Genomic DNA, 15,845 nt, shown 5'->3' on the forward strand with positions numbered 1-15,845 from the left:
GATCCACTTAAAAAACTGTGGCTTCTTGAACAGCTGGGCTGCCGGTGGGGCAGCTCCTGCCCTCTCTGGCACTGGCATGGGGCCTTCTGTGGGTTGCCACCCCCTGGGGATGCCCAGCCCCAGCCTGCGCCCTGTGGCTGGGTGCCTTGTGTGGGGCAGGGGCTGCTCTGTGGGGCAGCAGCGGCCCTGCTGGGAGCTGCGGGTCAGGGCCTCCCCCAAACACAGGCTGAGCTCGCAGCAAGGTGATCTCTTGGATTTACTCCCGCATTTGTTGTCTCAAGACCCCTGCAGCTACAGTTCGGTAAGATGCTCAGCAAGCACCATCTCAAACTCCCGGTGGCTTTCAGCAGCACTGCTCCGGCTGGTGAGCCCCGTGCCCCCGCCTGCCACGCTGCAGCCTCCAGCCCCCCACCAACTGCAGCTTGCCCTTTGTCTTGGCTTTGGCAGGCTGCAGGGATCTGGCAGTGGGTAACAGCTCCTGGGCTGTGGCGGGGCTGGTACAGTCTGAAAGCCTGTGGGACACATTTTCACCTTGGACAAAAGCCCGCAACACCCATCGATTTAAGATGGAGTTTGAAACTGGACTTTTCTCCTGGCAGTTCTGGCCAGCCCCAGTCCCTGCCAGCTTTTCTCATTGCAAGGTGACTGTGTACAGCCACGGAGGGAGGTGATGAACCTCAGCACAGTGTGAACGCTGACTGAAGATCATCCCTGACTACAATCCCAAGCCGCTTCCCCTGTGCCCAGTTGCTTATTTTGCCTCCCATGCCATGCTGCCTTGCATCCTCGCCCCCAGGCTCCGCCACCTGCCTCAGCCCCTCACTGCCACGGGCTCTGCCAGTGGGGTGGGCTCTTAGGCTTTCATCACTCAGATGATGTTCGTACTTCACGTGCATGTTAAATAGAAGATCGAGAGGACCTGGTACATGCAGTAGGAACCCACCAGCTCCAGGCGTGGTGCTGAGCGTGCGCGGCGACAGTGATCCCCTCTGCTCCCGGCAGCGGCAGGAGTTGCAGGGGGTGATGGTGATGGAGAGCTCTGATCAGACATGCCTTCCTTTCAGATTGCTCACCCTGTGCCAGCAACCTAAGTTGCTGCTTGCAGTCTGGAATGCAGGAATAGCATGGGACTCTGCTTGCAGGAAAATCATACTGAATTTAATGGAGAATTAAAGCCTTTCTAAAGCAGGAAGCTCACCCACATGGCACTGCATATTTACAAAAAGATGGCACTCATTCTGCTTATTTTACAGCAATATCATCTCTGTTGCTTTAATGTTGCTTTTTAAGACTTATTTCTACAAAAATCCTAAACTTTCTTTGTCATGCTTGCTACACCAAATGCCTATTCCAAACACTAAATACAGATGTGTAAATTACACGTTACAGAGTGACTCATAAGAAAAACCATTAACAGCGAGGGGTGGCTGAGAAGACAAAGACACGAGAAATGCTGCGAGTGGGAAGCCAGGAGGGACGCTCCCGGCACGAACCTGAATTGCCTGGGGCGAGCTGCAGCTCCCATGCTTTTGGTGAGGCCGGGGCCGGGGCTGGGGGCTGGGGCAGGGGCAGCCCTGCCGGGGGCAGCCCTGACACAGGTCTCAGTTTTGCCATCCCGCAGTCACTGAGCCCCCAGAGGCACAGACCAAGACTCCTGTCTGGGGGCTTGCGGAGCACTTCACAGTTTGAAGCCTGATGCGTGTTTAATTTAGAAAGTTTCATGACATTCGCCCTAATCTGCAAAAATTGCAGTGCTTTGGAAGCATCACACAGCTCTAAGCAACGAGGCGTGCAGGTGGCAGTATAATTTCAGTCGTGTTTGCTTTAGCCTGACAGTTGGGGCAGGGCTGCTCTGGCCGCCAGCCACCCGAGGAGTCAGTGAATTCCCACCCTCGGATTTACCCAAATGTCTCCAGGCACTACGTGAGCTGGAGCCGTCCCAGGTGTGCCCGGGTGTCTCTCGCCCATCATACGGGACAGTGACCACGTGGTGCTAAAAAAGGGGAAGCCAAAGAACTGTCAGGGTGCACGATACCCTGTAAACAGCCTGCTCTGCACCACTGCTGTCACAGCGACCACGCCATGCCGAGAAGCCTGCCCTGCCACACGGCCACCTCCACCTCCAGCCCCTTCTGCCCCAGCCTGGGCACAGCTCCCGCTGCCTGCTGCAGCTCCGGCCCCTCGCAGCAGAGGGGCACCACTCAGGGCACCAGAGCCTGGCCCTGGTCGCTGCTCTCACCGTCCCACACCTCGGCAAAGGCCTGGCCCCTGCAGCCTGGGCACTGCGCTGACAGCTGCCCCTGCGCTGGCACCCGCGGTGCCGGTGCCTCTGTGCACATGCAGGTGAGCACGCTCCTTCCCAGCAGTGCTGCCTCTTCCAGACTCGGTTAGTTAGAAGAAAAGCAGCGGTACCAAAGACTAGAAATGCACATCTGGTTTGTTTCACCTCAACGTACTTTTCCAAAAGGTGGCTTTGATGTGCCACCAAGTTTTGGACACGCGAAGCTGTAATTTCCTACGTACCAGCTGCAAATTTCTGTAGCAGCACAGGGAACAGGATAGGCTGTGGACAAAAAAAGAAAGCAAATTCATTCTGTTTTTGACGCAAAAACTGGCAACTTCGCTAAAAATATAACATTCCGTGTCAGGAAAGTATCATTTAGACTTGAGCTACTTTCCGAGCAAATAAAACCAAAAGAGCCCGGCGCAGCAGCAGCCGGGGCGGAAGCGGGGCAGAAGAGAGGAAGGATTGCACCCCGCAGCAGACCTCAGCCAGAGGTGAGCACAGCAGGAACAACAGAGCCTTTTTCCTTTTCCTTTTTCTCATTTCACCCGTGAAAGCAGCAGACCACCTACTCTCCTGTCCATCAACCCAGGCCACCACCGAGGTTCGGCTGCGTCTCCCCATGCACCCCCTGCCTGAGCAGGCAGCGGGGCTCAGCCCCGTCCCCTTTGCCCCCAGCAGTGCCCATGTCACAGCTGGCCGTGAGGCAGGGAGCCGGACAGCCACACGCTGCTGGCCGGGCCTGCACACTGCATCTTTAAGAAAACTGCCAGCTGTTCCCTGTTACACGGGCTGACAGCCTTTAGCAATAACACGAAGTGAGCAGTACACTGTGCAGAGCCACCTGCAGGGCCTGGAGCAGGGGGAGCAGCCCCCACGCCTCAGGCACTGCAGCCAGGGGACTGGGGCACTGTGGTTGCTGCTGGCATTGGTCACAGCTCACAGTGACCCTGTGGTCCCACTGTCCTCACCATGGCACAGGTCTGACCCAGCACCTGAGCAGTCTCTGCATAGAATCACAGAGTCACAGAACAGCTCGGGTTGGAAGGGACCTTGGAGGTCACCCAGTTCTGCCCCCGGCCATAGGCAGGGACACCTCCCACTGGGTCAGGCTGCCCAGAGCCTTCTCCAACCTGGTCCTGAACACCTCCAGGGATGGGGTATCTGCAAGCTCTCTGGCCAGTGCCTCACCACCCTCTGAGCACCGTCCTGGTCTCCAGATTGGAGAGAGGACCACTCCGTGGACAGGGATTTGGCATGAAGGTCACACCCCGAGAGTGGTGGTCGATGGCTCTGTGTCCAAGTGGTGCTGGTGAGGAGTGGCTTTTTTTCATAAGCTCTTTTTCATTATTGAAAAGCATCAACGAGGCCACCCTGGAGCCTTCTCCAGGCCGAACAGCCCCAGCTCTCTCAGCCTTTCTTCATAGGAGAGGTGCTCCAGCCCCCTGAGCATCCTCGTGGCCCTCCCCTGGCCCCGCTCTAACAGCCCCACATCCTTCTGGTGCTGGGGGCCCAGAGCTGGACGCAGGGCTCCAGGTGGGGCCTCAGGAGGGCAGAGCAGAGGGGCACAATCCCCTCCCTCCCCTGCTGCCTACCCCTCTGGTGATGCAGCCCAGGATGCAGTTGGCCTGCTGGGCTGCAAGTGATAGCTGAAATACTTCCTCCCTAAAGCAAAATGATGCATTTTGATTTTTCCCACCAGAAATTTCATTGCAATTAAACAATCAATCATTCAAACAACAACAAAAGCAATTCACAAAAATGGATTTAATTGAAACTGCTTTTTTCTAAAAAGCCCCAATCACATATATCTCACAGCAAAAATAAATAAATAAACAAACAAATAAATAAATAAAATAAAAAATCAATGAGCTCCAATTCAGCTTCATTAGTCAAAATACCTGTTTTACACTTTGCAGACAGCAGAAGATGGTTAGCATTTCCAGACTCTCAGCTTTGTTAATAGTTTATTATTATTATTACCATTTCCTTTTCTTTCAGTGTTTAAGTTCACCTCCTAGCTGATAATATATGAGCTCTGGGGCCAGCAATTAAGATAAAAAGGGGAAATTACAGCAAGTAGCCTGGATAAAAACGCACTTGCTCTGCATGAAGTAAATGTTCACCTTTTCCTATTCCAGTTGAAATGCATGTGAAGAATACGGTGCTAATCAGTCTTCCACTTTGTTCGGTAGGAGCCGCACTCCTCCAGACACACAAGGAGCCGCTCACGCATAGCATTGCAAGGACAGTTTAATTGCACTTCTTCTGGCATATGTTTTGATAAGTAGCTGCACGCATGAGGCACCCTGGCCAGGCTGCTTTGTGGCTGGATAAGAAGATAAGCTGCTAGTGCACAGCATCCTTCCCGCACCCACAGCTGTGCTGGGCATCCCGCAGGGAGCGTCCCCGTCCCCAGCCCTATCCCCGTCCCCGTCCCCGAGCAAGGCAGGGGCTGCCGGGGCGATGCTGTGCGGCCATGCCTGTGCCGGAGGAGCCGGCAGCACTGTGGTGGGCACAGCTGCCCTGTGCCCTGGGGAATTGTGCATTCGTGTCCACGCTGCCTCGGAGCCCACATCCCCTCGTGGTCGGGGTGCCGGGGCACACACCAGCGGGGCAGCTGGCAGAGCAGGAGCCTGCAGCGGCCGTGGTGCTGCCCCGTGCCTGCTCCCTGCCCCGGAGAGAGCAGAGGGTAATATGCAGTGCATCCCGCTGCCCTCCTGCACCCCGAGGCAGCACGCCCCATCAGCTGTATAGAACTGGCTGGGGCCTGCGCAGCCACAGATGTTATGCATGGGCACAAAATGATCCAGCCAAAGGTTTTCTTTTTATTCCAGCCAAACTATTTGTTTAAATCTTCTGCATAAGTGAATTCCAGAGAGATACAATACTCTGTGGGAACATTTCATTTATTGGTTCCGCATGTACTGACCTTCCAATTTGTACGTGGCCTCTTGAAAAATACTTTGGTTAATTATTATTATTACTACTGGATCACTGAAAATGTGTTGAATTTTAACCATTGGGTTTAACTGAGAATGAAGAGTAACGCAAAACCTTGAAAAATTACATGGATCTTCAGCGTGAGTCTTTCAAAGAATTATTTGAAAATCAACTTAAAAACATATTATGCTGTCTTAGCTTGCTTTGATCTTTTAATTCAATTGATTTGTCCTTGGAAATCAATAGACCACTAAGAAAAAAGATCAATATGCCATATACAGTTATATTTTCCTCATCTAGTGCAGAATATGTGAATAAAAATAACTATCAAGACCACCAGCCATGTGGAAAATTCGGTTCATTTTATCTCTGCAGTGAAAGCTGAAGTTTCAAACACATTCAGAAATATGAAAAATTCACCTCTGTTATGTTTAATCTTCTTCAGCGGTAATATCATGTACAAGAAAAATATAAAAGGCAGCTTCAGTGTAATTGACTCCCTAGCTGGCAGAGCATGGGCTTGCTGACTTCACTGAAACAAGGTTCATTCTTTGTCTGCATTGCACTCACAGCACAGTAATAAAACCTGTCCTTGAGATCTATCATCAACCAACATCTGATGACACACGTACTGTAGGGGGAAAAAAAAAAAAAAAAAAGCACAACCAAAGAAAACACACACACACACAAAAACTAACAACAACAATGACAGAAACCACACCACAACTGGTGCTGAATACTCCAAGTGCAAGTGAGAACAGCAGTGCACGGGGCTGGGTTTTGAGCACAGACTATGTATAAAATTATGAGTCTAATGGCCATGATGAGTCAGGTGAGCTCCAGCCCATGCAGAGCAATGCCACGGTGACAGAAATGAGACAAGGCAGCAGCAGGAGGCCGTGGAGCTGGCAGCTTCCCCAGAAACAGACCCGTCACCGACCTCTGCCGAGAGCCTTGAGCAGCGACGCAGTCCCGTGCTCTGGAAAAGAAGGCAGAAAGGAAGAGCCTAAAATGTAACTGCCACATAGCAAGGTACAGCAGTAACGAGCCTCATCTGCAGCCCCTTGGCCAGCACGTCTGCTGAGCAATGCCCTGCCGTGCTCAGCAAGTGTGCAGGGGGGGCGCAGGGGCGACCTTTGGGGAAGGTTCATGGAAATCCTCTGTGGCGCACGTGCTGTCCATGACCACTGTAACACAGCCGGGGCACCGCATGTGGGGGAGCAGGGTCAGGGCTCAAAACTGCTAATTTTCCGTTCTTTTTGCATTGTTCTGAAACTGTATGTATGTTTTTGTACCTTGGCACTAAGATGCTCTCGCTCCAAGCTCACACAAACACGTATGTGGCCGAGCGTGGTGGGAGTGATTGCGTGCATTTCTAGTGCGTGGACCTGGTGCCTTTTATGTTTAGTTTACACGTATTGCCATTAGCAAAAATTAATCATAATGCAAGCAAATACTGTAGCCTCACAGTCCCTGTGCTGCCGGCTGTGTTGGCTACTCTGACTGTTCTTGCCAGAAAATCTTTCTTTTGATGTCCTTTGAAGCCACATCCTTTAAACAGCAGTATTTTTGTTAGAGCTATAGGTCACATCACACTCCAACAGCTGAGACATTTAAAATTTAATTTCAGGCTTCAAGAGAAACTTTAATTGCATATGCGTGTTCTTTAATCAAGATATACCTGGAAACTATCTTGTAAAAAACAAGATCTGCAGTTTTCTCCCCAGGCTTTCAATACTCGCTGTACGTGTCCGCAAATATGTAGTGTTTAGGAATAGTTGTTGCTACCACTGAAAATAAAAACCACAGCGTATTTGGCCACCACATACCCGTAGCTAAATATAACACCTGACGGAGAACTGCAACAAACAAGGTGGGTTATGGCATAGGATAACCAAGAGACAAATCAACCTTATCTATAAATAAACAAACAAACAAAGGTAGCCACTGTCCTTTCCCAAGTTCCCACAGAGTATTTCAAGACAGGCATTTCTTTGAGTGGCTGCAGAACCTGCAGAGAACATAAAAATGGTTTCAAGCTGCCCATTATGCAGGGGCACGGGCAAAGCCGTGTGCCCCGGGGCCAAGCCCCTGGCGGGTCCTGGCTGTGCCCAGGCGGGCACCCAGCGCTGCTCCCCGCTGCACGGGCTCAGGAAATGGGAGCAAAGCCAGGACAGGACAGGCCCCAGGGGTGGCTGCCAGCACCTGGGGGTGCCCAGGGACCCCCATCTCTCCCCCAAGTGTGGCAGCTCCCAGCAGCATTGTGTCTGGGGCCGGTGGCAGGGAAGGGATGGGAACGGGGCTGTAGGACCATGCTGCCCGATGGGGCGCCTCCATCCCTGCTCAGCAGCCAGCAGGCAGGAGGTCTTCTGGGGAGCTGATGACAGGGTATTTTCCCCCTCCTGGCAGTCGCCAAGCACTTACTTGACTGATAGGGCCAGCTGCTGCCAGATAACAGAGGCGCAGGCCAGGAGTGAAGCCGTGTCCTGTCCAGCCGCAGGGGCAGAGGTGGGGACACGGGGCAGGGTCGGAGCTCACCTCCGCAGGCACCAGGGGAAGCTTTTCCCTGAGGGCTTGGTTCTTGAGCACAAGCTGAAGGCAGCGTGAGTGAAAACCAACAGAATGTAAATCTCTGATCTGGATGGTAGAGCTTGTTTTGTCTGCTCATGGGAAGGCAGGGAAATCATTTCGTCTGCTGCCACAGAGGCAATGCTCACCCTGGGTGCATCGGGAGCACTTTTCCCATGAGAGCCTTTGAACTCAGGCTGCTTTAGGCACCCAAAGCATTCCCCATTCTGGAAGCAGTTGCCAGAGCTGGCATTTATCTTGCAGCCCCAGAGATGCAATTTCTAACGCCGTCTGCTTCTCTGGGGCAATGCCCAGCAGTGCCCAGCAAAGCAGGCTGCGGGGTCCCACGGCGACCAGGGCAGGCCTGGGTGGGGGCAGCCTGTGCCCAGCACGCCCCCTGAATATCCCAGCACCTGCTCCATGCCTGGAGCTCCAGCCACCAGCCAGAAAGGTGACACCAGCAAACGAACTATCTCCTCTTGTTTCAAAGTGCTCATTAGGAAGGTTTGAGGTGGCACACTGGAAGTCCTACCTGCTGGATGTGGTACCTAAATACCACAAGTATATCACATACACACACACAAAGAACTGGGGGGAAAATAACCAAGAAACTTACCATGAACAAGCACCTGACTGAGGGAGCTCACATCTGTGGAAAAAAGAAACCAGCCATGGAAAATATCACTGCTAAGCTTCCACAAAGCTTTAGATGTTTGGTTCAGCCCCTCACACACACACCCACACACACCCCAGTTTCTGCAGCAGCTCGCTCTCACTTCAGAGATGCCCTCAGGTGAACAAAGAAGAAACAGAAAGGGCCCAGCTTCACCCTGGAAGCTGCAGCATCCCTCGGGACATCAGGAAGCTGGGACAGGGCTGCTCACACGAGCACCAGGCACCATCACCAGCCCTGCAGTGTGACCCAGGGACAGGGACATCATGGGGCGTGCATAGACCTGCCGCTGCCCTGGATCACCTGCCTAGGTGGGGGGGAGAAAACCTTCTGCAGCTGCTCCGATGGAGAGAGAGCCTTGGAGGCTGCTAGAGCTGATGTTGTGCTCTGGGGAACAACCCTCTGCATGTTGAAGGCTTCCCCACTGCCTCCTCTGAGTCAGCCGAGTCATCTGATGGCAGTCAGATGCTACCAATATTTTTAGATGGACCAATTATGCATTAGTTCAGGACTTCAGCAATGGCAAAGCATTAGCATGTGCTTTAAATGCCCATTACTCTCCAAACCCTCCATTTCAATTACTCTAACAAGAACAAAAGCTTTAAATTCCCAAGGCAGATGAGAACTTGCAGTGCTCTCAGGTGCCTGTGCCTCGCGCTCATCTTCCTTATGGGGCATTAACAGCATCGGGCATATCCCGAGGCACAAATATGGGGACTCTCTCAGGCCCGTGCCTTGATCGGTGCTTTTTACTCCATTTCTAAGAAGTAAATACTTGCTTTCCCTGTGCTCGTTCCCCAGCTGTAGCCAGGTCTGTGGTGCACATCGAAGGGACAAGGAAGGCAGCTGTGGGTGCCTCCCAGGGCCGCTGCTGCAGAGCAAGGACGTGGAGACGGAGAGCAGCACCCTCTGCCCTGCACCTGCACGGTGGCTCCTCTGCTCACAGCCACCCTGTGCTGCCCCTGGCAGCTCCTGCCTGCCCCCGGACGCGCCCTGCAGACCCTCTGGCTGTGCCCCGCACCCTGCCACGTCCCCCTGCCAGCAAGCAGCCCAGGCACAGAGATTGCTGGCCTACTGCCAAAGAGCACAAACTCCAGAAGCAAAATGAGATGGCAAAGCCTCCTTCTCCTTCTGATGAGAGTACTGGGAATCATGGCCTGTCACCCCCTCCCATCCCTGGAAGGAGACGGAGCACACCCTGAAACAATAGGTTATTTCTGAACGGTGCTTTCAGGGCTGTCAAATCCTGCACCAAATGCTTACTTATCCCACGTGCTTTTATGGCACTGAAGTATAATAGGTGCTAACAAAAAGCAAAGTGCTAAAACAATTTGACTATAAATCTCTTCTGCTTTCAGTTGCTCAGCTTTTGTCCCCTGTCATAATTATTTATAGTTTTCTGCACTAAGTTCCTGGACAGATGAAACCTCAACATCTAAAGAGGGGAAAAAAATAGCAGAAAATAAAATAGAAGCAAAAAGTAAAAATTCCATGGATTTTCTATATGCATCATAAAGAGACAAAACAAGCATATGCCCATATTCATCACCCTGGCAAGTTGTCCTGCCCTGCCTGCTCACCTCTCACGCCCCGTGCCACCCACCAGCTGGGCTCCCAGCTCCTGCCTGCCCCGCACCCTTCAGCTCTGCCATCTACTTAAAGTCAACAGTGACTCAGTCCGGGGGTGGACACCGTGCTGGGAGGGAGCCCCGAGACCAAACTGTGGTGCAGAGCGGTGAAGGCAGCCCAGGGCTCCCTGTTCCATGGTGCAGGTTACGCCAGAACCGACCCCCGGGCCCCGACCCCCCGTGGTAGCGCTGCGCTGGGGGCTCCTGCCGCGGGAGCCGACCCTGTGAGAACCGCAGCCCACCGAGGAAGCGAAACGCTTGTATGATTACAGACCACGAATAAACCATCCCTTGTCTGGAGATAATTATTTCTGGTGGTTTAAGCGTGAGCGCTGCACAGACTGAGGTTTTGCTGTGCCAGTGTACTGCCTAGCCGTCAGAGGGTGGAACAGACCCGAGCTGCTTGCTGCAGGCACCGTGCCCTTCTGTGCATGCACAAACTGAAAGCATCAGGCATCGCAGCAGGTCTCTGTTATTAGTCTGACCATATATATATTTCAAAGGGAACGTCCAAGAAAAATAAAGTCCTAATACTGTGAATATTTATGCATGATTTAGCTACCAAGACCAGAGCCTGGGACTACCTTTATTAACAAAAGCTAAAGACTTGCACCGTGCTGTGACAACCAGACCTGGAAGCGTTAGGGATCCAATTCCAGGATCGGTTCAGTGAAAGGGGCTACTCCAGCTCCCTTGGGCCTGCTGAAATCCCCCCTTCAATTTACTGCACCCCATAACAAGGCAATGGCTAATTACAAGGGCCCGGGGCACATTTCTGTTCGCCCCTGCAGCTGTTTCGATGCGCTGTGCAGCACGGCGAGTCAAAGCCGGGAACAGCGCACAGGAGGATGTGTGCTCACTGACAGAGGGAAGCCCAGACCTTGCAGAAGGCTGTTATGCTGGTCACTGATGAAGTTTATCATTTGATTTATTACTAAAATGTCGTCTGTCATCGGTTGGGCTCGTGGGGGGACAGGGCTTGGGACTGGCCCTGCCTGCAGGGAGGTGCTGTGGGTGGCTGCAGCAGGGACAAAGCCACCGAGCCCACCAGCACCCTGCAAGAGCTGGACTCTGATGTTTTCCATCATCTTCTGTACCGTCTAGTGTGAACACAAAACATGACATAAAACGATCAAGAAAAGCAAGCGAGGGAAGGAGTTTGGTTGCTCTGTCAGGAGGCTAAAATGCACTTCTAAATCTCTGTGGTCAGCAGACTTTGTCCAGCTGGAAGTGCAAATGTTTTTTTGCAACATGCCTTGCTAATAAAGGAAATGCTCTTTGTGTGTCTAGAAAGCTGTGCAACCTTTTATTTATTTATTTATTTAAGGTATTAAAGGTGTTGAAATATCAAAGTCACCTGTAACCCGTAAGCCTAAATATCATATTCAGGAGCAATGGGGTTTTACTGAAAGAGAGCCTTCTTTTAGACGGAAGGACAGGCTCTCCCACAAAAGTCCTGTTGCCTGTTCTGATTAAATTTGTCCCCCCCGGAGGCCCAGTGGGTATTGATATGCCAACCTGTGGCTCTGTAGGCGTGTGGCACTACCCGACTTGCCTGCTTGCATTCCCACCTGACCTCTCAGTGTATTGCCTGCGGTGCCCTTCTGCTTCCATTTCAGGATTTAAGAAGTGGGGAATGAAGGTGTCCTGTGCAGCGCACAGCGTGGTGACAAACAGCCGCACACAGAGCACATGCCCAAGCCCCGTGCTGGAAGGGGAGCAGTGCCAGCCTGCCTTCGTCCTGTCGGGGTGAGCGGTGACGAGAGCCAGCCCCATGCGGCCAGGGCCTTGCTCCTGCTGGAGGCTGCTCCTCGCCCCGGGACAGCCCCAGGCTGCAGCCCTGCGCCCACCCAGCACCTCGCCCACTCGCCGAGCTCCTGCCTGGGTGGCACAGCCCCTCGGTACCCGTGTGCCCGGCTCACCTAGCAGCTGTCCCCAACACAGGGATGGGGATCAGTGCCCATGATCCCCTGTGCTGCTTGGCCAGCGGCTGCCTAAAAGCCCACGTGTGATCATACCTTGGGATTTTTAATTCTTACCAGCTCTGGGAACTTAAATATTTGTTCCCTTTAACCCAGAAAATGTTGGCAGAGGAAAGTCTGTGAAAGCTTGAGGCGCTAGCAGGGCTGCCACGCAGACACCTGATGGATGGGCGACTCCAGCTGATCGGGAGGGAAGAAAAGCTCATTTCATTAGCCTTCAGGCTGGAACCCAACACGAGTGTCAGAGAACTTGGCCCTCCTCCACATTCCTGCTTGGCACAATGGCTGTGCCAACCCGCGCACGTCCACGAGCTGTGACGATCTCCTCTGAATAGCTTTCCTGTCACGCTGCCAGCCTGTAAACCCCACTGCAGCTACCCCTCAGCTGCAGTCAGTCCCAGAACAGTGTGCATTGAACACTGCTATCGGGGCTAACAAAGGGGCGCCTGGGCAGTCTGCAGCCCGTCTGCAGGTGCACTGGTGGAGCAGGGCAGGGCCAGCAGCCCCCCGGAATCACCAGCAACCTCCCGGCATCACCAGCAGCCCCCCGGTCTCACCAGCAGCCGGTGCCTGCGTCTCCATGCGCTCCTGGGGGTGCCTCACACTTCGCTTCTGTAGTGGAAGAAAGATCAAAATGAGAAAACCCCTAAAGCTGCCTGCAGGGCCACCTGCCTCTCGAGGTGCCGTTTGTCACTGCTTAGCAAGGGCAGGGCCCTAAGTGCTGGCAGCCAGGTAAAAACAACATAGGTCTTTAAAATAAAGAACAAAACCCAACAAAATTGCACAGCTGCACCTGCAGGGATCATCACAGGTACAAATGCCCACACCAGCCCCATCACCTGTTAACGGAGCTCCTTCATGGGATCAGAGGAAGCCTTGGGTGCTCACGAAGCCAGAGTACACCAAAGCAAGAGGCTTTCTGATCGAGGCGCAGCACAAGAGGTGCCCTGCCAGCAGCTTATGTGCATGTAATCTGCCTCGCTTGTCAGCACGCCCCACCTAATTACAGGCAGGGCAATCCCAGAACAGGCAGGAGCTGGAAGAGGGCCCTTTTTCCTGTTTAAACACAATTACTTCTGCATTCAGGGCATTCATTCAGAGATGTAACATGCAGACACCTCTGGGACAACAACACGGCCACACCACCAGGACTGCCAACTGCAGCATCCCTTGTGTCCAGAAAGCAAAATATGGAGAACATTCTGTTGGTGAAATCAGATCTTGTGCATGCTTCAGCTGACTTGCTTTTTGAGTTACAAAAACCAAGCCCAGGTCCAACCCAGATCAGCCTCTCCAGGAGCGGCCAAGTTCCCTTCGGCAGGTCTCACGGCACTGCCCCGCTCCCGAGACCTCTCACCTGGAGCTGCTGCAGAGGCGAGGCTGCCCCGCAGGAGGAAGGGTAGCCGAGGGGTGCTGCACACGGGTGGATTTACAGCATCCACTGCCACCGGCTTCATTCTGCCCCAGGCAGGATTTGGGGAGCTCCAGCCACCAGCATCCCTGTGCAGACGAGGGTGCAGTTATGGGCTGAGGGAATGAGGGGTGGGCAAGGGTAGAAAAAAGCGAATAGGGAAAAAACAGAAACAGAAGCAAAAGAAGAAGGGAAAGGAGCTTTTTGCTTGAGGTTACAAAGCTTTCTGACTGGGACCTCCACGTGTTCTGGGACTACGGTGCAGCTTCTGGGTGGGCTGGTGGGCAGCCAGCTGCCACTGCCTCGTTCATTAACTCCTGGAGCGACACGTGTCTATGTGGTCTATGCATATTGCGTGGGTTAGCAGAAAATCGCCCTAAAATCTATGCCATGCCTTCCTGGTCAGGACCCGCTGCCTGCAGAGGCACGTGTGAGTCACTGCAGATCGCCGTGGCCAGGCTGACATTTGGGGCTGCTTGGCAGCTACCCTGCAACGGGAAGCGGGCGGCTTCCAGCTTGCTTCTGCTGGTGATTGATCACAGGCGGCTGTTCCTTTCAGGAGCCGTGACTTTAAAAACCTGTGATTTATGAAAACCCTGTGTGCTCTTGCTCCCATCACCCAGGGATCACGTCCGAGCGTGTTTCCCGGCCGCCAGCCCCGGTCCCACAGCAGCTCCCGCACGCTGCCGCAGTGCAGGAGCCACTGCGGGGAGGGCCGGGGGCAGGCAGCATGCAGCCCCGCATGGACCATGCCAGCCAAGCAGCAGTGTCTAATTTTAGCTCTCCATCTGATGCCCGCTTTGGAGGAAGCGTCAATTTGCCATAGATCACCAGCGGGCTGACTGCTCGCCTGGGGGATGATGGCAGTTGTCGGCCCCCCCGGCCCCCACCCCAGTGCTTCGTTGCTCTTCACGTCCCCTCACCAGCCCTCTGCTAAGATGGGTTCGTTGTGGCTGTTGCTTAAATATCACAAAAAGAAGTGCAACGAGAACCCACCCAGAGCACTGCGAAGCACCCTGCCTACCAGCAGGTATGCCTGTAAGAGCAGAATGCAAAGCTCCTCCACCACGCCGCCCTTCAGTGGGGCCGCCAGCCGTGGGGCAGGGATGCCCCAGCTCGGCCCCGACCCCTCCGTGGGGCAGGAGGCAGCCTGGGGCGCTGGGCTGTGGGCATGCAGAGCGCCTGGGCCCACCGTGCCGGCCTCCAGCAGCTGTCAGTGAAGCTCCGTGGGGCAGCCCAGCCCGGAGGGACAGCCTGCGGGGCCTCACTGCCCCTGTGGTGGCTGGGGCTGCTGTGAGGGGGGAGACACACGGCTCCTTCAGGAACAGATTGCTCCATGGCTGAAACGTGAAATAATGGCAAGGCTCATCGCTAGCCCCGCTGCTGGCACCTCCAGCATCCTGCACTCAGAATATTTTCCTCTTGAGCCTCCCAGGACTGTGCAACTGTCCCAGCTCCCAGGAAACTGCCTTGAAAAGGACTTTATGGTCTTTTATACATATGAGAGGAAAACTTGACATCTGAAACATGCCAAGGCTCTGACTTTGTACCGCTTTATGATGGCTTTGTACCACCTTAAAAAGAGTAAATCACTTAGTTTTACCACTGTGGTCAAAGTTAGAGCATTTTCTCCAGTGCAAACTGTTTAACCAATGATTTAACTAAGAAGCCTGCAGTTGTTTAGGCCAGGGTTAAGCTGGATGAAACACGGACTGTTCGCTTTTATCTTTAAGTTACCTGAAGGACATTGATTCTGTGCCCCTTTACAGTGGCACAGGCTGATGGCAGGGCTCGTTGCCCGTGGCATCAGCTGGCTCCAGGGCAGCAAAACAAGCGCCCGCCCAGCACAAAGTGTGCTGCAGCACAGAGAAGCCCTGGGCCAGCTGCTGCAGGACAGACAGACACGATGTGGCCGTGCAGGAGCAGGGTGCCCCGTTAGCACAATGTGTGGTGCTGTAAATTGGGACGGTCGTGATTGCAGAACAAAGTAGCTCTGCTCAGCGCTCCCACTGCTAGCAGCTCAGGGAAACAAACCAAAGCGGCGAATGCCTGGTGTCTCTCCCCTGTAGAGGAAGGCAAGGATAAACCTAAAGTACTTCCTCAGCCCCGCGGTGTTTCCTGTTTGCCCTTCTGAAGTCAGCCCTGTTACCTTATTAACTCACCATGTGACGGCAGGACTGGCAAATCTTTAATTTCAGAGAAATCATCATAACTAATTTCCTGATGACGTCTCTCTTCTATTCTGACAGGCTGAAAAATAAACACAAGTAGCCGGGAAGGCCGCTTCCGCTCGCAGCGGGCAGCAGCACTGCCGGCACTGCTCCCTGGGCCCCAGCTGCCGGGGGGCTCTCGCCTG

General features: G+C 53.6%; 1 protein-coding gene across 1 annotated transcript in view; it reads right to left on the reverse strand.

Moving 5' to 3' along the window:
- Nucleotides 1-5,883: 5,883 nt before the first annotated feature.
- The window catches only part of PWWP2B (PWWP domain containing 2B), a 44,253-nt gene continuing 34,291 nt past the window's right edge, over nt 5,884-15,845 (reverse strand). Inside the window, exon 3 of the mRNA XM_082764322.1 lies at nt 5,884-6,206. The gene's annotated coding sequence lies outside the window, so the exon portion shown is untranslated. The remainder of the gene's footprint in view (nt 6,207-15,845) is intronic.

This window comes from Aythya marila (assembly GCF_965140915.1).
Source record: "Aythya marila genome assembly, chromosome: 7".
Taxonomy (NCBI): Eukaryota; Metazoa; Chordata; class Aves; order Anseriformes; family Anatidae; genus Aythya; species Aythya marila.